Source organism: Phyllostomus hastatus, unplaced genomic scaffold, assembly GCF_019186645.2.
Source record: "Phyllostomus hastatus isolate PE091 unplaced genomic scaffold, TTU_PhHast_1.1 phas_scaffold_216, whole genome shotgun sequence".
Taxonomy (NCBI): Eukaryota; Metazoa; Chordata; class Mammalia; order Chiroptera; family Phyllostomidae; genus Phyllostomus; species Phyllostomus hastatus.
The window spans coordinates 19,835,753-19,859,318 of NW_025334018.1; positions in this window are offsets into that span (position 1 = coordinate 19,835,753).

Sequence of the window (23,566 nt, forward strand, 5' to 3'; positions counted from 1 at the left end):
CCGTGTAACCGGTGGTTTCTGAACGAGCCAGATCGTCAGCAGACTCCCAGGACACTCGAGGAACCACATGACCGTGGTCTGATTGCGCTTGGGCCCCGTTCGCCTCTGTGGTGCTTCAGTCACATCACTGATGACTGGCACCCGCACTTAGATCTAAGCGTGCAGAAAATGGGGGTGTTTCAACGTGAGTTACTAATATGCAGAGATCATAGAGAAAACCATGACGGTTGCCTACAGGCAACATGAAAGTGATCGGACAGGATTTTCTGTAAACTCGGGACCTACGGTCCCCATCACCACACTCAGAGCCTTTTCTTCTTCATCACCCATGGTACTCTCTCAGACCAAATCTGGCCTGCAGGAAATTGACCCTTATTCTTAATAAGAAAACGGTCTTTATATATCTGAAAACCACCACCAAACTTACAAGTACAAATCATGCACACAGAAGAATTATTTTGAAAATATAACTACATAAAATTGTACTTATGTTCGTCTAACAACAAAACTGGTTACTTTTCTATCTAAGGTAAGCTTTATAAGTCACAATCCTACAGCTTCATTGTCCTTTGAGAATAGATTTTAAAAAAAATCTATCTGGTCTCTTTAGCATTCAGGATTACCACATTTTTTTTCTATGGATGCTAAATTTGAATACAATTGGTAGAAAATTAAAATGATCCCTTCTAGTTAGTGAAAATATAAAAACTATAGATACTGCAGAGTTTTGAAAACCCAACCCACCCAGAATACACTTTTGGAAACAGCATTAAAAGTGGCATCTTGCTGATTTGACGCGGTAGGGTTGTACAACTGCAGTTCCTCTGATGCAAAGGAAGGGTTCTCTACAGACAAAACACACCTCCTCTGCTCCGCCCCCACAGGACACGTGGCCCATGAGAAGAGCTGCTATTGGGCAGGGGCATTGGTTAGAACGTAGAAGCTGTAAGATGACGCAAAGCCTTCATCTGTCGCTACTCACAGCTAGAAACAGTGTTTCTAGAAGGCTCAGAGCCACTGTCACTCGATTCAGTAGGCTGTGCCCATACTGAAATCAAGCTCATGGATAGTTTCTGGTTCCCAAATCAAGTAAGCTCAGCACAAATCTCTTAGCCAATAATGGGTCACAATCAGGGGCATGTCAGAGAGGGTCTAGAGCTTAATAAAATATGTTCTGTTGAATTGTTGGACTCGTCCTAGAAAAAAAGGACAGTGAAAACATTAGGTTATGGAAGAAAAAGCAACTTCATCAAAGTCTTTTATTTGTCCATGAAATAGTGAATGCAGTTGATAACAATGCCTTGAGTTATTACTCTGTTTAACCAACCAGAAAGAAATCCTGCCCAACTCACTTCACCAGGCTGATTTCTCTGACTCGCATCTTAAAATTATGTTATACAGTGTATCTCTTTTGGCTGAACTATCCCATCTGGCTCACAGAAATTTTAATCATGTGTGGAGCCTGCCTCGTCTCCAAAATGTCAAACTGGTTGGCTTAAAACTTACCCACTTTGAAGTTCAGTTTGTTTATTGCCAAATGAGTTTCACAAGACCGAGTTATTATTAGGTATGACTTGAAAATAATATAGAAGGACAGAAAGTTTTACCTTGCCGAGAGCATCTAGTACCTTTCACAGGTATAACCAGCTGAAAATGTGACTCCTAATTGGAGATGCGAAGCAATATGGGGACCATGGGAGACTTCTCCGGAATGTCTTAGGGCTGCAAGAAGTTTGCGGGTGGACCACACACACATAGGCTGCTCAGACCCACGCTGAATTGCTAGGGAAGCACGTCTTCCCAGAACAGCTCGCACCCATTGCAATGTACTGCCATAGCATATCATTCCCCACCACAAATCACTTGAAAACATCGCCTATCATGAGCATTTCCAGAAAATGGATATTACATGACAAAGTTCTTGAAACTAGAGCAAGGAACGAGCTGACTAAAAGAAGCATTAGCCATTTTAAACTCACGCATGTTCTAGAAACATATCACACTGCTGGACTGAATGATGAGTATCCAACCAGCTCTTTCTCTACACCACTGTTGACTTCACGTGAATTCATCTGTGTTACCGATGTGTAGTCCATGAGCTTTCCAACTGGTTAAAATGGCATTTTTTATCCCTGTATTCAAAAAATAATCCCTGAGCAAAAAAACTACGTGCCAGACAACTTCCAGATGCCAGGGCTGCAGCTGACCACAGATGAGTGACATCCTCATGTCCTCGCAGTCTAGTGACGAGAGGCCGCAACAAAACTACCGAGTGGAGATGAGTTCTGACTGTACGACCCGGAGTAAAGGAAATAAACCAGCCCGTGTCAAAAGAGGGGTTGGGTATTTGCCAGGGGCGGCGGTGGGGGTGGGGTAGGATGCACTATTAAGAGGAATAATCAAGGAATGCCTCCCTAAATAAAAAATGTGACCTCCTCCTTTCCGTTCCTAGAAGTTCACGGCCCAGACAGTTCTCAGTGTGTCCCTATGCAGCTGTGTTGTTTTATTCTCAGCTTGGAGCTCAGGACACACTTCTGGGGCACTGCACCCTGACCACACGCTCAATGTGGTGTGCACGTGGGGTCACACGTGCTTCCGTCCAGGGGACTTACTCTTCCATCACACTCAAAGACAGCCGGGGGATCGCCTGTGGGTCCGGGAGACCCGACTCAATCCCCGACGTGTTCAGCAGCATCTCCAAGATGGCACCGAGAGTCTGCCATCTGTCTTGCAATTCTCCAAGAGTCCTTCTGGTTTCACAGAGAAAAGAAAGTAGCAGCCTACTATTATTAGTAATTATTTTCTTTAGAAGCACTCAAACACGCTAAAGGGATTTTTTTTTTAATATTTGAACCAAATCCAATGACTTTCCTGTGACCCGGTCTCTGGGGCACCGTCTTGCCCGAGTCGACGACCCAGAGTCTCTGTGATGAGGCCGGAGCACATTCTCCTAAGATTCTAACACAGCCTTTGGGCGGCACCAGGGGGGTCAAATGGAACCGAGCACACGTGCTGTGCTTCATCCAGTTTAACTGCAGTCCCCTCTTCTGAAGTTAGCTGCCCCGGCCACACAGAAACAGCAAGAAGACAGGCAGTGATGCTCGCCTTGGTTTGGGAGCTACTGTAGTTGATAGGCATGTAATCTACCCTACAGAAAATAAAAAAAAATTTCTTTTTTTTTCTTTCTAAAGGGAGAGAAACATCAATGTGTGGTTGCCTCTGGCACGCCCCCTACTGGGGACCTGGCTGGCAACCCAGGCATGTGCCCTGACTGGGAATCAAACAGATGACCTTTTGGTTCACAGGCCGGCACTCAGTCCACTGAGCCACACCAGCCAGGGCAAAAGGATTTCTCGTTACACTCACAGAAGCAGAGTCACCTTTAAGCAGATCAAGTCACGCTGAGCAGAGGGCGGCGGCTGCTTCTCTCTGCCATTGTTTTCGTCCCCTCCCCCACCAAAAGCCTTGAGAAGACATCCATTAGCATCCACTCCAACGTGAGTCAAAAACAATAAAAACAAGTGTCTTCCATTTCTCCCAGTGTCTTTATCAACCTCCATTAGAAGCCACTCTGGGAAGATGCAGCACGCATTGAGAGAGAAGCTGACCACGTCCTTCCGTAAACAGTGAGTTCTCATATTCCAGTTCTTGCCTCTCAGGTAAAGCGTGGCCCACCTAAGTGGTCAAAAAGCATATGTAATTTGGGATTCGCTTTCCTGGCCATTATTCCTCAGTGAGTGTGCACCAGACAAACATCGCCGAGAGAAGCCCGCCCACTGTGGTGGCTCTCTAGCTGTTAGGGCTATTCCCTCTGTATGGTCTCGTGTCAGGCCTTACCACGGCCCAGTGGAGAAGGGAGGGTGAACTTGAACATCCCCGATTTACAAATGAGGAAACAGAACATTTATGGCTCAACATTTTCCAAAAAGATTTTATTTCTTTATTTTTAGAGAGAGGGGAAGGGAAGGAGAAAGAGAGGGAGAGAAACATCAATGTGTGGTTGCCTCTCGTGCAGCCCCTACTGGGGACCTGTACGCAACCCAGGCATGTGCCCTGACTGGGAATCAAACCAGCGACCCTTTGGTTTGCAGCCTGTGCTCAATCCACTGAGCCACACCAGCCACGATATGTCTCAATATTTATATTTCTCCAGGGCCATTCCACAGGCACCTTACACTCAGTACATCCCAAACCAGAATCCTTATCTTTCCCTCACCTGACCTGCTAATCCCTTTTTCCTTCCTACCTGAGCTAACAAAAATACCGGCCCATCCGTGGCCTCACTTTCTATCACATCTTTGGCTCTTTAAATGCACCTTCCAATCTGATTATTAGATCTCTATGATATGTAAGTACAATCGAATCATGCTTAAAATCTAAATCAATGTCTAGCCCAGACATTTGTTCTCAGCAATTACCTTCCAATGTGCTCAGTGCGCTCCCTGCTCCCTGCTCGACCTCCATCTCCCAGGCCCAGAGAGAGGCGCCCCGCTGGGAAATGCTTCCTATGCTTCCTTTGCTTCCTGACCCCCCCATCCTCTCCCCCGGCTTCAGCTGTACCTTCTGCTTTGGCTGAGGTCGGCTTCCGCCAGCTCTGGCTGTAGGGGTGCCCCCTGGCCGAGCAAGCTCCCTGCATTCCAAGTCAAAGGAAACGGTGGGGGGTGATGCCTTCCTCCCTAATTTATACCTGGGACTCACCTCTTACTGTCCTCCATTAAACTCCTATTTGTCCTTCAGAACTCACTTGAAATAGCACCTGATTTCTGAAGCCTATAAAAGAGGCATTTTTTCTGTGTTCCCAAAGTATTGATCTTGTGCCGTTAAAAAATGGCACATCGCATCGTCAGTATTTGTTTCCTCCACGTTAGGGTGCACTCCTCACACGCAGGGGCGATGAGTTGTTTTCCTTACACAGCTCGGCACAGCGCCCGACACAGAGCAACCCCACAGTAAGCGTTAATGACCACAGAAGTGTGACAGCAAGTCATGAAATACCCACCTTCCATATCTTCAAAACACCAAAACAGTGTTCCCTTCTGAGAACATCGCGCGCAACCAACTCTTCCAAATTTATTTGATTGGAAAGAAGTTGTCCTCGTTTACTAAGGTAAGACTCCTGGACCACCAGGGAGATACAAATGGGCTTCCTCTGCCCTCTCCGAGGAGTGGGTCTCCCCGTGATGCAGCCGGTTTTTATTTCAGAACGAAGACGCTTATAGGGCTGCCACTGTTGTTTGTGTTCTAGCACCTGTTTTTAGTTTTTTATTTTTTTATGGTTGCTCAAGCACAGTTGTCTCCATTTACAGGAGGAAGCATTTAAATTTCTGCCCGCTCAACTGTTGGTCCTTTATTTTGCCTTTTGCCCCTGTAAGACTTTGCCTAGGTGTGTACCTTGTCCTTGCTCGATTCGACGGGGTTTTAATCGAAGAGGCGTGTGCTGACTGGCCTCTCGCGTGTCCCCCGTCCTTCCTTATCCTGAGTCCGCCAGGGGCGCACCGGTAAGAAATAATCTGCTGTTTGCTAATTGAGTCGGGGATTCTAAGCAAATGCATCTCGTCACGCCTTCCCTGTAGCATCAGTAAGATATCGTTTCTTCACATGGTGCGAGCTACTCTGCCGGGAGGCAGCATATTTGATCTAAAATTAGGCCCAACTCTCTGTCTCGGAGCACGTCTCTTGGCTTCTGGGAATGAAAGCATCGGCGCAACGTGGGGTTTTCAAAGGATCCCTTTGGAGCCGGAGGTTTCTCAGGGGACCCCTCCGCGCACGTGCCACAAAGGGGCAGAGCGACTCAGCGGAGGTGGCACGGGGGCCACCCACTGTCCCCCGGCACCTCCACTACCAGCAAACTCACTCTCATCCGCTCCTTAACATGCTTCTGTGTCATGTGCTCTTATTGCCAGAAAACATTCTTGTTGTGCTTTTAAGTATAAAAACCCCTTAACTAGGTGGCCCCCAAGGTTCCTTTCAGCTCTAACAAACGGCTCCTGATCGGCCATTCTGATGATCGACAGTGGGGGTGCCCACACAGGGCTCCGAAGAAAGGGGAAGATACCACAGGGAGAGGAGAGAGAGAGAGATGAAAGTTTACTAATTCAGTTGCCAGAAGTTTTCAAGTCGTTTCTAGGGAGTTACCTACATTACGTTAAAGCCGAGGCAAACATTTCATGCAGTTCGCTATTACCTGACCAAAACTCACTACCTCCCTAGGGACCTTCCGCTTCCATGACTCAGTTCAAAATGCATGAGGGGTTTTTTTTCCCCCTTTACACTCCTTTTAAGAATGCATGCTCCCGCATGGCTTTAACTATTGCTGAACACCTTCCCAATCCACGCCACGGCTCCATGTTCGGACGCTGAAGCCATCTAAGCCGTACCTGCCTGCCTGCCGGGGTCCCTTCAGTGTCTTCAGTATAAAGGCGGCATATTCAGCAACGAACTCGCCTTGCCCACACGGGCTGCCCTGGGGATGGAGCTGCCCCCCTGGCCACCCCAGGCACAGCCTCTGGGGTCCTCAGCCAGGCGCAGGGTCCACTCCTCTGCACGCTTTCCCTGCTACCCCTCGCTGACAGCGCTCTCCGTCCTGTCTTTCCTGTCTGGTCCATTCCTGCCCGTGTTTCAGGGATGAGCCCAGGTTTTCCTTCTTCTGGAGAGCTTTTGTACGGCTTCCCTCAGCCCAGATACCTGCTCCGCTTTTGTGCTGGTACCTTCCTCTGCCCTTGCCTCCATCCCAGCACTTTCGCGACCAGTGTTTGCTGATGTGTCTGCCTCCTGCTGTGCAGGAAGCATCTCCCGGGCCCATGTGTTACCCAGCATTCCCTGGGAAACTGCAGCTTCCCTGTGCAGCCGGTTTGACCTGCCAAACCGTTGTATTTTATTAATATCCCTGATCTTCCAGGTGTATTTCTCTTCTACCGCCTTCACTCCCGATGTCCAAACTCTCGCTGGAATGCAAAACTCTGTTGTTTCTCCTTTCGAACGATTTTCTCCTCCATCCTCCTGACTCCCTAATGGCACAGGTGATGAAAGTCTCGCCCTCTTCTCTGCTCAACGTGCCGGTAAGTGTTGCTGGCAGACGTCTCTGTCTCCAGTCTCTCCGACTGAGAAAAATCGAACCTGCTTTCCCGTGCCCGGTTCACCCAGATAAAGCATTCTGACATGTCTCGTTGTCAAAAAAAAAAAATAGCTTCTTTTTTTTTCCCATGACATGCATTTCAGGCTGCTCGGACTGAATTCCCCTGGCATTCACGGCTGGACTGTCCACGGTTGCCCAGCCGACGTCCCCAGGCCACTCACGGGTCCTCTCCCTGGCCCACGGGCATCAGGCAGTCCTTCTCCCTTCTAAGTTTAGGCCTTCATGCTGAATGCCGTCCTTTCTCTCTTGTCATCGAAACCTTTGTCTACGCTCCTCAGCCCAGTGGAAAGCCCACGCAGCCCAAACAATTCCACCGACCGAGGGGCATCAACTTCACAAAGGAAGGAAGAAGGCAGCCCAGCGGCTTGCAGAGGAACAGGAGGGTTCTGAGTCCGCGTAAGGATGCAGTGGTTTGGGAGAACTGACTTCCAGGGAAGGACTCGTTCACACACTGATATAACAGACACGAAGCCTTGCCCTTGCCCAACAGTCCAATTGGTTACTTTTCCAGGTATCTGTGGGAGCTGTTTGGCTAGACCAGCCGCTGTCAGAAGCTGTAACTGCCTCATAGAATGAGCCCCCTATTGGAACCCGAGTCTCACTGCACCCACTCCCATGGAGTGCGTTTCTCTGGAGGAACGATCCCGTTCTCTAACGGTCCTGCCGGTGGCGGGAACGCCTGTGTCCGTGAACCCCCAGAGGAAACTGGGGTATCTGTTGCGGTGTAAGCAGGTTTGCACCAGACTGAAATTCCTCCTTGGAGCCCTGGGGCTCCCTGGGGCTTCCTTTGGGCTGATTTTAAAACGGCTTATGTTCACCGAAAGCTGCTTGAGAACCTAGTATTTCAGTTTCCACCCAAACAAGGGAGGCAAGAAACCCAGCAACGGGAGAAGACCGAATAAAGCTTTCACGAAGGAGACGAGAAGTTCAGGTTGCACGGAAGTTGATTCTGAGCTAAGACAATCCATTCCTTCGTGTGGCAAATGTTGACAGTGTGCCCATGCAATACCAGGTGGATCTATTAAGTACACCAGGCCAGTTGCTGTGGACACAGAAATTAATTAGAGGCAGACCCAGGGACCGCTCTGAGCTCCGACGTCCGTAGGGCTTGACTGGCGGGGCCCTGAATCTCACAAGAGCGGGAAGGAGACATTGGCCCCTTTGTTAAATGCTTCTTGGTCAGACTCAGCGACGAGATCCGATTTCATGTCACCGAATCTGCTCATTTTCTCCACTTTTTATACATTGCCAAACAGCAAGAGTGTTCCACCACAGCAGGGATTGCGGCTGTCTGACTTACGGTTTTACCTGCAGTGCCTAAATTAGCACCTGACTGACGTACAGCTGTTTCCCAGTAAATAACGGATGGATGGATGAATGCATGAATGAATGGCTCAATGAATTGTTAAAAAATCAACAAGGATCTCAGTCAGAACTCCAGATCGTATACCTCAACCTCTGATGTTGTTTAGTTGTTTATTTCCTCATTAGCTTTTCATTTTCTCTAGATAGTCCTACATTTGTATGTATAATAGAGTTAAATAGTTATTTGTGTAAACACAGTGATTGAGAGAAATTCCGAGTCTTGAGTCTGCAAGAACACACGTCAAAAACCTCGGTTTTTTACCTTTCAAGGGGAAACAGTCGAAAAGTATGCTTATTATGAGACTTTCTGTAACTACTCTCACTACTGCTGGTAACAATAACAGCAATGCTAGACCAACAACTGTAGGGAAGCTTAATTAATACTGTCTATTTGCACTTCTGTGGTCAGCTTCTCTTTCAGTAAGATAGCAGAGACAAGTATTTTCGGATTTAGGGTTAATTTTTTTTCTCTCTTCCTTTAAGCACATCTGTGGAGCCATAACCAAATAATGAGCTACTGAGAGACACTCGCTCTCTAATAAGAGCTGAAGTGTCATCGGTACTTTCTTCCTTGTCAGAACTTGAGCGTTCCACTTTCTGATCGTCGGCCGTGTAGCCCTTCTGTTGTAGCCAGCAGGCGGGTGGAAATGCCTTATTTTTTCCTGAGAGAGACAGAGATTCTCAGTATCGAGCTTGCGGTTCCCTAAAAACCACCAACATCTGCTGCAGTCGTGAGTAACTTGCCTTCCCAGACTCCTCAGAACATCCCGCAGAGCTGTGCCTACCCCCGCACCCCGGCCGGAAAGCAAAGGAAGTGCCCTGAGAGCATGTGTCTGGAAGGGTGAGGGGCAGAAGGCCCCCCAGGGACGAGGGCGCCGGCACAGATGCTGGCTCAGGCACCGTCCTGGGCCATCTGCTGGGCATCTCCAGCCCATGGAAGTCCCGTTTTCCCTACACGCCAGAATAGCAGTGCAGCACCGAAAGAGGGCAAGAGTCAGGAGGCTCATTTCCACAAAGCTACCCTCCACCTCTAAAGGCGATGTTCGCTTTGCTGACTTGCCGAATTCCTCCTTCAAACCGCAGAGTGCACGGTTCACACGAGCATTGCAGGGGCCCCTTCTCTATCCAGCGTGGCCCCCCACAGCCGCAGGCGCTGCGAAGTCTCACCATGCCAGCAGCTCACAGATACTCCGGGGGCCAGACTGCAGAAGCTAATCCTCAGAAGAACTGTGCTGAGCTCTAGTCCCAGCTGCAGATCCGCCTCGGCCTGCGCTGTCACCGGCGGGCAGGCTGTGCCAGGAGGATCGCTCTGTGACTGAGCGGCATCTACACGCAAGCTGGGACTGGGAGCTGGTTCGTCAGAGCCGGGCGCTCACCGACATCAGAGACAGGTAGGTTTTCGAAGCCCAAGAGAGACCGTGGGGCAAGAATTCACAATTCTTTACCAGGTGTTTTTGTCAATGCTGTTACATAAAAACAGATACTTAGAACAAGGCTTATATTGGGGATATCTATCCAAAAATAGTAATAAAAAGTCAAGCAGGTGGAAAAGAAAATCGGAGTTTAGGTCACCCTCATCACGACTCCCCACGGGCACCAAGGAAGTTCGTACCCTCCTCGTGTCCGACGGTGAGGAGTGACGGGGCACCCGGAGAACCACGGGCCCTGGCGAGTGCTCCCTGCCCACTCACCCTGCTGTCAGCAGTCACCGCCTGCGGTCATCCAGTCTGAACTCTTTACAGCCCACGGACCCAGGGCCCCAGGACCCAGGACCACTCTAGTCCGCTATGACACAGTATATCCACTTTCAGACTTCCCACTCCCACTCAGAGAGTCCCCTAGAACCCAAAGCCTTCATGCACAAAATCTGCCTTCCTTTTTCAGTTGTTGCCACTATTACATATGTCCCTCATTTCTCCCCTCGTTGCCCCCTCCCACCCTGCCCTTGTCCCCTGAACCTGGCCTTCACCAAATTGTTGTCTGTGTCCACGAGCTACGCATATATGCATGCATGTTCTCTGCCTAATCTCTTCTGGGCCTCCCTAAGCCCCTCCCCTCTGAGACTGGCCGGTCAGTGCCATGTGTCCACGCCTCTCGTCCTATTCTGTTTGTCAGTTTATTTTGTGCAGTGGATTCCACATACGAGTAAGAGCATACGGTACTTGGAAGGGCCACAATATCAGATATCAAACTAGACCACAAAGCTATTGCAATCAAAGCAGCCTGGGAGTGGCACAAGAAAAGGCATTTAGATCAAGGGAACAGAACAGAGAGCCCAGAGATCAACCCAGGTCTCTGCGGTCTGCCCGTATTCGACAAAGGAGGCAAGAACTTACAATGGAGTAAGAACAGTCCCTGAAATAAATGGTAGCAGGAAAATCAGACACGTACACGCAAAGAAATGAAAGTAAACAACCAACCTACACCATACACAAAAATAAACTCAAATGGATAAAAGATTTAAATGCAAGTCACAAAACCGTCAAAATCCTGGAAGAAAACACAGGCAGGAAGATTTCAGGCGTCTCACGTAGCAATATGTATTTGCAGATGCATCTCCCAGGGAGAGGAAGCCTCTCCCTTTCTCACCTCTGCTCCCCAGGCGCCGTCCCCCTCCCGACCTTCTGGGCTGTCCCAAAACCTGACCGCAGCAGTAGCTCTCCCGGCTGGGTCGGTTTCTTCTGAGCCTTGCGCTGGGTTTGCTGTGGTACTCTGTTCTCCCACCCACACCCTCAGATCCTGATGTAACTGCCCTGCAATGGGGCCCGGAGGCAGCATCGCTGTCCGGGTGTCTGAGAAGATTCGAGCACACAAGGGGTGCTCTCAGCTGAGGCTCTCCTCGGCGCCTCAGGGAAACCCGGCCCTCCCTGGATGTCACAGCGCCCTCTTCCGAGCGAGGGCTGTTTCCTCCCGCACACAGTGGCCCTCGGACCCCCGGGCCCAGAGGTGAGGCCGAGCCCTCTCTGCTCCTCACTGCCCATCCATCCCAGCAGCGCCGCCTGCAGTGACCAGTCGCCGCCACTGGGAGACACCACGCACGGCGTCTCTCTGTAGACTCGTCTACAGACCCTCAGGGCCCTCTTTCCTTTCCTCAGTTCTGCATCCTGACTGCTCCTCACTCCCCCAACACAGCTGTAGATGACCTTCCAAATGCTGCTGCCTCTCCTGTCCATGACCTCCTCGGTCCCAGTGACCTCAGCCCGGGCACCGGGCTCACGGGGCCACCATACGTAAGTGTATACACACCAAACATTTTCCTAGGGGACACGGCCTCTCTTCAGAAAGGTGGCATACTCCTTGCTTAAATGCACTGCTTTAATTTTTTTTCCAGAAAAAGCAATAGCATAAAGAAATCAATTCACCAGAAAAGGACTAGGGAACTGAATCAACCCTGCAGGTGGAGCTACAGCAGACACCATACTTCTGGGGCAGATTCCACTGCTGTTACGTCAGGGTATTAGAGTCTTTTGCATACTGAATGATTCCTGCCATAAAACTTGCCAGAGATTAGATTTTTTGGTATTGTTAAATAAAGCATTAGATTCTGATCCAGTTTATTATAAAGAGGTTTGTCCTATTGGCCCTTGTATCGCGTGCCACTAAGGAAGGCAATTAGTCAATTTCCCAATTAAAATAAATGTGTTTCAGTCATCACGCTGCACACAAGAGAAGGAAAAATGACTTCAGTTGTGCGCTTTGCATTTCTACAGTAACTTTCATCGGAGAAGCTCAAAGCGCTAATTTAATTAAAGCCCCGAAGGCTCCCGAGAAGTGGGTGTCACTGCCGCTTGGCAGAGGCAGGAGTGAAGGCTCAGAAAGATGGAGGCGCTTGGGGTCGCACAGGGAGTGCGTGGTGGGGGTCGGAATAACCCCGAAACCTCAGGCACGGTGTCCCCTGTGCCCCAGACCCGTGATCTCCCCGTGGCTGCGTCTCTCACGAAGAAGCCTCTTCATCTCCACTCCTGCCTGTAGCTGGACCGCCGACGACTTCAGTTCTTCACGTGCTGGGGGATTCTGTGGCACGTTTTACCCACAAATGCTTCTGACTTTTCACCCCGGTATCCCACTTCCTAGGAAGGCATTTGCTTGGGGCAAATTCTGGTGGTATTTTCTTCCCTTTATACTCAACGCTCCTTGTCAACATTCTCTCATTCTCTCTCTCCCCCTCTCTCCCTCTCTCCCCCTCCCTCTCTCCCTCTCTCTCTCTCTCTCTCCCTCTCTCTCTCTTTCTCTCTCCCTCTCTCTCTGTTTACATAATTAGGTGTCCTAATCCCAGCGAGGAGGGCTGTTTGCTTTTCATTAAGGACTGAATTGTGCATCGAAGTTTCATGGGCAATTTTCAGAACCTCCCTCTGGCTAATCTTTTCTTAATGAAATGAAGCTGATGGCTGCTCTGCTCCCATCCGTCGCAGCGTGTGCGGTGCACGGCCGAGGAAGTGTATTGAGCAAACAAGGTTAAAATGTGCCAGGAAGTATATTTAGACGTTTTCAAGGGCAACAAGTCCACCATCCTATTAAATTACTATATAGAATCATCCCATCTTTGTCAAAGGTAGTTTTTTTACCATTATTTCCTAACCTTTCAACCAAGCGTCCTATGAGCCCTTTCAAAAAATAACACTTTTAGAAAAATCTATTGAGAGACAAGTAACCTTCAGCGTTACGGAGTCTCATCATGCATAGATGCTGAGCCCAAGAAGGTCAAAGGGAGAAAATCAAGATGCTCTATGTCTCACTGTCAAGTGACATATGAGTCAGCCCTGGCTGCCCTAGTAGAGTTCCGGAGCCTGGGTGAGTTAACTAACGGAAGTTTATTGTCTCGTCATTCCGGAGCTGGGAAGTCCAAGGCCGGGATGCCCAGAGGGTTGGTGTCCAGGGAGGTCTCTGTCCTTGGCTCTCAGACGCCGTCTTCTCGCTGTGTCTTCCCGTGGCCTTTTCCCTCCACACACCCAGGAGGACAGAGAGCTGTCTTCCTCTTCTTGCGAGGACACCGGTTCTATCCGATCACGGCCCGACCTGATGGCCTGGTTCACCCGTGAAGACTCTGCCTCCACACAGTCACGTTAGACGGTCAGAGGCTAGGGCTTCGGCCCACAATGTGCTGGGGACCCAGTTCAGTGCACAGTGAGCCACTTCCCCCTCGGCCAGTGAAGCAGGGGAGGAAGACCACTGCTGGGGCCAGGGACCCCCACACACGGGGGCAGCCCCGAGCCGGAAGAGCATCATTTAAATATACATGCGTGCATGCATGTGCATGGGTATATGTGCACTTTGTTTTTTCAAAATGTCTTTACTTCCTTCAAAGGGAGCTAATTCCATGATTTGCTGCTAAACTTTCATTGAAGCTTCACTTTTCAAACAGTGTATCTCCCCCTCCACCCAGACCACTCCCCCACACAACCCCCACTCCCCACACACAACCCCCACTCCCCACACAACCCCACTCCCCCCACACACAACCCCCACTCCCCACACACAACCCCCACTCCCCACACACAACCCCCACTCCCCACACACAACCCCCACTCCCCACACAACCCCACTCCCCCCACATACAACCCCCACTCCCCACACACAACCCCCACTCCCCACACACAACCCCCACTCCCCCACCCCCCCCACTCCAGGACCCGGGCCCCTCCCCTGAAGCCCGCTCCCCTTTGAGTCTGTGCAAAACTCAGCTCCATTTCAACTTCCAAAAGGAACAAAAGCCACGGAGCGGAAATTCCACTCACGCTGTAAATCAAGCGATCTGAAATGCAGTCCTGGCCCTGCCATTCAGACGTGATCATCTCAAGGACTACATTTAACCTCTTTCCCCTTCCATTTTTAATATCGAGTCCAGAGTCACAGCATCGACGAGGAAAAGATTCCGAGCACTTCGGTATATGTACTTAAGGAGTGGAGGCAAATTGTAATAAGTTATGGTCGGCCTCAGGGTAGGTCTTCTCTCATCAGCAAAAATGGCCACTGTTTCAAATACAGGGAGCCTCTCAGAATCATTCAGAAGGATGGAAGCGTGGCTGAAAAGACATGGTGATGAAGTATTTATGTACGAGTATCCTTCTTTAAGCATGACTGATACACAAAACAAGCATGCCCTAGAAATTTCTGGCAGTTTCTTCTTTCTGCTGCTTAGTTCCACCAAAAGTAATAGTCTTGGTGGTTTTGAATAGCCTACGTGGTTTTAGAAGCTTCTTTGGTAATTTATGAGATGATGTCTTTTTGGAAATAGTTTCCCACTGACATTGTATTTTTTAAATCCTTTTTATCCATTGTCATACTATTTTGTACATAATCTCTCTGCCACAGATTTCTCATTGTATTACATGTAATTCGTTATTTGTCAATTGTCTTCCTCGTGTATTTTTGGCTTCTTAAAAATTGAGATCATTCATTTAAATGTGCTTCCTCAGCAATTGGTATGGTGCCTAGAACAAAGGATGAGTCAATATGGATTTTTATTTTTTATTTATTTATTTTTAGAGAGAGGGGAAGGCAGGGAGAAAGAGAGGGAGCAAAACATCAATGTGTGGTTGCCTCTCATATGGCCCCCACCAGGGACCTAGCCCACAACCCAGGCATGTGCCCCAACTGGGAATCGAACCAGCGACCCTTTGGTTCATAGCCCATGCTCAATCGGCTGAGCTACACCAGCCAGGGCTCAATATGTTTCTTTAAACACATAGGAGGTTCCTCCAAAATTGCAACTAATAATCTGATTCCCCCAGAAAAGTGAAGTGTCCCTTCTCCTTTATGTAGCTACATAGAGGATCAAGGAGTGGATGATAAAACATTTAAATCACCATTACTTTTTAGTTAGTAACACTGTGGTCCCTTAGAACTTCCTAGAATTCAGCTTAGCTACTTTCTAAATTAGGGATCTCCATGGGTCTTTTGTAAAGTGTTTGGGCTTACAAATTAGTAAGTGAGTATAAAACTATATCGAGGGGTGGTTCTTATTTGTCGGTGACCAGAAATTCTGAGAAGTTGAAAAATGGATTATCCATGCTCTATGAAAGTGTTGTTTCCAGAATTCGCCTGTTACAAGAGTAAGTATTCCCCATCTTACTGACAAAGGCTATCGGAAAGCAAGAAGAAAGCAAATCCAGAGACAGGCGGTCCTAAAAGGCATGAGAGCCAATACCCTGCCTTCAAAAAAATAAATAAAATGTATGTCCACTTTTTGATACAAAAGACCCAGCAAGGCAGTAGAACTTACCACAGACAGTCTTGCTGTGATAGAATAATCATTGTGCTCCCAGTCGAGTAGGCCAAACCAGTGGAGTAATCCTACAATGTAGCTGGAAGGTTTTTTTAACTATACTTCTGAAAGACTCCTCGTGCACAAATATCACCGTGGTAGACAGCCTCACGCACGGCCTAGGAGGCTCACACAGGTCCCAATCATGTCGGATGTCAATAGGTATTCAAGAGCTAATGGTCTTGTTTATTACCCGCAATAGCACCTATCACAATGACATGGACATTGTATATCTATTCAACAGATATGCCACAGTCGATCGCTGCCATTACATTAATTTTCCTGGATCGGCACAATAAGGATTCAGGTATCAGAGTTTAATTGTAGTGATATCAGGAATACGGATCGTGCGGATGGTGAAGTGCTCACAGTGTGGGCCTGACACGTGCGTCCGTTTGTTTAATCCTCACAACCCGCCTTTGCTTCCCTTTTACACGTAAGGAAACTGAGGCACAAGCGCATTCGGTAAATGCCCAGGGGTCACGCAGCACGTCAGTGATGGTGGTAGCACTTGAACCCCACGACAGTCTGCTTCAGGGTCCGTGGGCGTGACCGACCACGCCGCTCACGACAGGAGCCTCAAGGCAGCTGACTCTGCGTCGCCGAGCAGAGCCACCGCCAGGGAACGCAGCTCAGCTCCACTGGGGGGACCGTCCCAGTGAAACAGTGCCCCCGCCGCCCTGGGTGGGCTAACTCCTGACACCCCCCCGACCCTGCGGCCCTTCGGAAAAGCCAGGCCCTGTGGTTTTGATGGAACTGTTTAAAGGGTCAAGGACACGACCTTGTTGTTGCCGAAGCACACGCTCAGGACAGGTGATAGTTCAGGAGCTCTCGGAAGGAGAGACCGCTGCTTTCACTGGGTTCCTATGAATTGTGCGAAATGGCCCGTTACCCCTGTTCCCTACGACAGGAAACTCCAGAGGCAAAGAGAACACTCGTCTGACCAGCAACGGTGGACAGGGAGATGGGGGCGGGACAGCGGGGGGGTGGGGGCGGCCTCCAGAACGCTCTGAGCTGTTGCTGTGCCAGCCTGGCCTCCCTGTCCTTCCCCTCTCTCCTGCAGGATGGGATGCAAAATCCTTCCCCGGGAAGAGGTTCTCCTTCACAGAAACACACCTGCATCTGCAGCCTGTGGCCCCAAATTCACAGAAACTCAGTTTCCCCGCCCAGAACTTCGCGGTGGGGGGAACCCACAAAACAAAACGCTGAATTCCCTGCATCAGACTTTTTGCCTGTTGAAATTATTTAAAGCCATTGCTTTTATTCTGGTAATAAAACTCATTTAAAAACCAGTCTGTCTTTTAAAAAAAAAACCTGCTGAGAGTGTGGAAAAGAACTTGATTTATTCATGCGCCAAAATCCCATTTTAACAGTGTTTATGATACGGCTCATTGGCCAATCCTCCAAAACACAGCCATGAACAACAACAAAAGCTTTCTACACATCACGTAATTAGCCCATAAAACAGATGTTCGTTTCTTCACACCATGTGAGCATTCTTGGGAAAAAAATCACTTCATTTCAGCTGACTCGGACGCACTCAACGGATGTGCATTTTGTAACACCCAAATCAAACTGCACCCAAACATCAGCAAGAAATTGGAACCATATACTGCAGTGACTGCTACCAAGGTTTTCATCTCAAAAGATCCTGCATGAATGCAGAGGCACAAGTTCGTTGGCCAAAGTCACTAGATCCTAAATTAATTCAGGCTGCTCAAGTCCTAATCATTGACCAGAAATCCATGTGTATTACGATGACTTCAAACTCCTGAATGTGATGCTGTAAGCTAGCATCCGGGGTAGGCTGTGCAGGAAGCATCTGTTCCAGTTACACACCGAGGGGCCACAGACGCAGACAATTTACGTGGCTCCCTGACACTCTGCCGCACTTACTCGCAGAGGGGGATCGCAATCTGTGTGTCCCGAGTCTCTGCTCTGTCACCGGCCTACTGGGCCAGCTGTCCCCAGATGCCCCAGGATAAGGTGTGCAAGGTTTTTCACCTGCCTGCTAAGAAATAAGAACATTACCAGCCATAATTTTATGAAAGCAAATCATTTCTCTTTGCATGAATTGCCTGTTATTTGTCCTATCTTTTTGTGAAAATGTTCTTTTTTAAAACAAAATGACAATGATAAAAACAGTAGCAGTTTACATTTCTAAACGACCTTTCCTGGCGCACTAGTCAGAACTACCTCAGGTGCCGCATCTGAGTCTCACTCAGACCAGTTTAAGCTGAAAAGAGATTTTAGCCCTGGTCGGGCGGCTAGAGCTAAAACATTATTGTCTGTGAGAGGACACCAAAAGGTTGTGGGTTCGACTCCTAGTCAGGGCACATACCTAGGCTGCATGTTGGATACTAGGTCAGGCACATATGGGAAGAAACTGATTTTTTTTTTCTCTCTCTCCCTTCCTCTCTCCCTAAAACCACAGAAAATATCTTCAGGTGAGGATTAAAAGAGAGTGTTAGAATTTATTGGCTCATGGAATTAAAAAAAAAAAATCCATGGTCATAGGTTCTGATGTGGCTGAATCCAGATTTCAAATTATATTTTCAAGACTTCTTCTCCCTCCATCTCTTGGCTCTGCTTTATATGTTACACGCTTTCTTCTCAGACTCTGCAACAGCCTCAGAAGGTTCAAGTTTACATAATCCTTACTGTTAGCCCTCCCAGTGGGAAGAAAATTTCTCTTTTTACTAGCTGCGGAAAAGCCTTCCTGGGCGTGGTTAAGTCACATGACTAACCCTGAACCAATCATTATCGTAGCCAGAGGATGCAATGGACCAATGGCCCACCCATAAGGGCAAGGTAGACTCGGACCCTCCTGAACAAAGTAAGCACAAGGAAGAGGCACCCTTCAATCAGGACACTGTTAACACAGAGCAAGTGAATCACTGAGTTAAGCAAAAATATCAGCCGCCCACTAGTCTTGCCAAAATAACGCCTTGACAATGCTCTACCAGGCTCCTGACTTTTTGAAAAAGCCTAGAACACCCCCGAATCCCCCAAACCAGAACTCGCTAGGCTAATGTCCCGATAATGGGTGCACTTCCACTACGCCTACCGAGTGGTCGGTCACACGAGAAGCTTTGCAATTCGAGCACCAGAGAGCGCAATGTCGCCTGCTTTTCCCTCAGCCATGCAGACAGTTCAAAGTGCAACTTTTCGTTGCTAATAGCTAAGCACGTGCACTACATTCCCCCTCCCTACATTTTGAAATACAAAGGCAACTCAGATATTAAAAAACGTTCTTCTCTGTGAGCTAAATTTTAATATGCTCATATCACAAGTGAGAGAATAAAGGAGAGAAAAATATCCAGCCATCATGCTACCTTGCTCCTAAATGAGGCGGCTCTTAAGTTGAGCACAGGTGTTCCCGGTAGAGACATAGTATTGTTTGAAACGTGTATGTTCTCTGTGGTTGATAAGTAAAACGGGTATTAGAATTCTGATGCTCTTTTAAAAGGAAGCAAGAACATCCTTTTATTAAACATGATCTTCGTAACTGAAAATTAGTGCAAAGAATTTATTGGCATATTAACCCTTGAAGAAGGAGCCAGGGTTGAGTTTCAAAATGATCCCACCATTTCCCCTGGCCGGTGTGGTTCAGTTGGTTGGAACATCGTCCTGTGAACCAGAGTCGCCAGTTCAGTTCCCGGTCAGGGCATATGCCTGGGTTGCAAGCCAGATCCCTGGTTGGGGCATGCAAGAGGCAACCAACCAATGTTTCTCTCTCACATCGATGTTTCCGTCCTGTTCTCTCCCTCCCTTCCCCTTCTCTCTAGAATCAATAAGCATGTCCTCGGGTGAGGATAAAAAAAGTAATCTCCACCCCACCATTTCTTCTGTGTTTTCTACAGACTGCTTCAAACCCATGTATGTCCCCGAAGGTATGAACAGAGCCTTCGGTTCACATAGAAACACGGACATGAACAGAGCTTTCTGACCTTCCTGTGGATAACATGGGCTCCTGATGGGAGCAACGTCTGCCCCCCGCCTTTCGCTCCTGCTCCTCCGGCTGCTGTGGGGCTCACTGCATGCAACGCTCACCCCTGTCCTCGGCAGCCACAGACGCGCGTCTCCCGTGACTACCAGTCTGTTAAAACAATGCTGTCTTGATGATCTTTCTCGACTAATGAAGGGGGCTCTTCTCTGTCCTCGCTCTCCTTGACCCTCTTCAGCGGCCTACGTTCTAAAGACGTTTGTATCCTGACAGTTCCCCTTCGGTCTATGCAAGTCCTCAACTCTGGGTTTCACCTGCATTTGGAACAGCTTCTCCTCGTGTACTTATTGCTCCTTGTCTCCAAACGGGGCTAAACCAAAAAGCTAATATCTTCTAACACGTATTCTTTTATTGGATAGTACCTTGGAGAGCATTCAAGAGATAAGTGAAATCTAAGATTTAATTGGGAGGATCAAAATGTGTGATAAATGTAGTTGCTCTGATTGACTAGTTAACCATTTGAGGACCTAACACAGGCCTCGTCAACCCCCATTCCTTCCAGCCGAGTTCACGGGGTCTCGGAAGAGCTGAGAGCTACTCCCCCGCTGGCCAGTCAGCCCGTCCAGAGTAACAAGGAGTTCCTGTGTTTTGTATTCACGGCACCTAAGCTGTGTCTAGCCCAGGGGAGATCATAAAAAGCTTTTTAAAAATAGCAAGGAGCCCAAATGTCTAGGGCATATGGTATGTGCAAGAGAAAAATAAAAGCGCTAAAAATGTCTGTGCGGGAATATGGCTAAGGACCGTGGGTTTGCTCCGTGTGCCGTGGCGAGCTGAAGCTGACAGCCATCTGTTCCGTGAGCCCTTGAACAGGGCAACGCGGTCCTCGGACCCGGCCAACCTTCCGCAAAGCGCTTTATGCACACGCCTGTTGCCGAGCTGACAGGAGAGCCGCCCTCCTGGCCACGTGGCTGATGACCGCCGACTCCCTCTCTGAAGACACTCAGCAGCCAGCCGGGCGCTGCCGAAGCGTAGCTCAGCGTGTGAGCCCCAACTCCATTCAATTTGTGGAATCATTCCCTGCCTTTTCCTATAGAAACCCCTCGCTCGCACCTTGTAACTGGGGCACCATCAGGGGTCTGCCTGAATCTTACACAATTTGCACTTCTTTTTAACCCCAAGTAAACGCTTATTGCTTCTCATTTTGGGTTTTTCTTTTTATTTTTCGGTTAACAGTAACACAAATTCTTTAACGCATATTAAAGCATTAGCACTGCAACTGTCACACAGTAATCACTCTATAATCATCAGGTATTGATTATCATCATCAACATCTTTAATGGGAACCATGTTTATTGTTTCTTTTATGAATATTTCTGCTTCATGTTATACTGATTTAGTAACAGTCACATTCGAATGACCTAAACACTGAGTTTGCCTTTGGTATCTTCAAGGCATGTCCTTTGCAAAAAAACAGATTGCGACACAATGGCTCCAACTTCCGGTCTCCTACTTTCAAATAAGTCTATTTCCAGACTCAACCGCCTGCTTTCCTCCCCAGAATTCATTCCAAGCTAAAAATCGCTTAACTCCAACCTATCTCCAGACACAGAAAGTTTCCGCTTGAAAGAAGCTCGGACATCCGAGTCCCCACCAGGGACCACGACGCCCCGGTAGCCATGGTGGCCACGTGCTTGCGTAAAGGGGTGGCACCGCCTGCGCATGCGTGCGGTGTGATCTTTGCAAAAATGACGAGGCGATCACAGAGGAGGCCCCGCTCGGGGAATCCGGTGAATGAGCAGGCAGCTGGAGGCAGACCACAAAAAGTTCATCAGGCTTTGGAACAATTTTATTCTAGTTTGTATTCCTTGGGGATAACCTCCTTGGTAGCAGCTAAACAGGGTACCCTGAGGCCTGCCAAATATCCCATTTAAATTTGCATGTATTTGCATGTGCTGACACACAGAAAGATGCACTGTTAGACCACCAAAAGGTGTCCTGCCCTCCTTTCGGGGAGGGCGATCTCCTCTGTGGCTGCCTGGGCGACCAGGTGTGGACGATGCGGGGACAGGAGCCTTCTCCTCTTGGGACAGAGCGAGTGAGTGTCTGTGCTGCCCCCGCAATTCCGTCCTCCTTCTCAGGCCTCAGTCTCCTCATTGAGAGGTGATGGGGGGACGACGTCAGAAAAATGTCTAAAATGCCTTATATTTCTGAAATTCTGAGTTCTATGATCCCCACCTTTTCAGTAAATAGGCTGTCGGCCTAAGTTCCAAATTGGCAGATGATAGCCTAGAGACCAAATGCTCCCTGCACCTGTCTTTGTAAATAAAGTTTTATTAAAACTCGGTCCCACCCATTTGTGTCTGTCTTGCCTGGGCCCTTTCCACCCCCCCAGTGACAGAGTCCGGTGGTCCTGGAGGGGACCCGTCACGGGAAAGCAGAAAGCAGCTACGACCTGGCCTTTCACAGGGCAGCCTGCTGTTCCCTCATCTCAGTGACAGTAAACAGTTTTTTTTTTATTTTCTCTTGTGTATTTCTTAGGCTAATACTGTCTCTGAACATGAGTAAATTGTGAGCCCAAGAATAAAATGTGTGTGGCCGAGGCCATGTTCGTGATTATTTCTTCCACTCTTATTTAAATGGTAAGTATCAGAGCAAATGAGTAACAAATTTGTGGCGAGTCATTCGGAGGCTGAAGCCACCAGGAAGTGCCTGGGACACGCCGCTGTCACCCCCACACCCGTTCTCAGGACGGCGCGGGTTGGGCTGCACCGAACACCGAACTGTCATTGTTTTCCAGATATTTTTATTGTGCAACCTACGTGAAATAGGCCACGGCCTGGCTCGTGGTCATTCAGGTGGGCTCTACAAAACGAGAAAGGACTCGGCATCAAAATCTCCCCGTTCCCCCTCGAATGACTGCTTAAGGACCAGCAGACGGCGGTCGTCGCACGGACTCCACGGTGCACCCCATCTGAGTCACACAAACAGAAGAAACGCTCGGCCGTGCCCTGAGGAGGAAGTGACCGGACGCATTGTAGCCTGACCTGAACTTTAGAACAAAAAGTAGAAAACGAAGGCAGCTATTCCATTTTCTTTTTGTATTTTTAAAATTGCGCATCGCTGGACACGTGCCACGTGCATCTTTGGCTCTTCACAGACTCACTCCGTCTGAGCCTCAGAACATCTCCCGGGGCAAAGCCTTCCCGCCTCACGCCGCTACACTTGTCCAAGTTGTTTCTTCTGATTACCCCTTTAGTCCCCGCGTTTTCTGTTCATCAAGGGACAACCCTGCCCTCTTTCATCTACTACAGTTTAGTGCCGAGTTTGCCCAAGGACCGTGGACTGAGGGACATTTGGAGCACACAGGCCTGCATTTGATCTCCAGCGAGGCGACTCTGGGGAAGTCCTTTAACCTCACCTGGCGAGCCAAGGGTCCTACAGCCATCAAATGTGGAAAATAATAGATGCTGCTTCGTAGGGTCGTTATGAGGATGCTGTTTGCTCCATGCACATCCCCGGTGCATGGCACATGCTTCTTACAAACAGCCACAGCCAACTCGCTTTCCACAGACAGTAATGAGACCCTCTTTCTCCTAAAATTGGAGCGTCCTACCAAGCATTCACATCTTCAACCTCAGACACTCGTATCTCTCAAGGGCTTCGCTGGCACCTGTCAATCGAATCCCACTTTTGTCGAAACTGGTTCCTATCAGGCTGAGTTCACAAGACATCATGTGTCTTTCACCGAGTGGAAATAAGACTCCTCCTCCAAGACGCTGTGCTGCGGGCATCGCCGATGAGACCCCGCAGATGCAAACGGTGTGAGGCCGGCGGCCCGTGGGAGCTGGGATCTCTG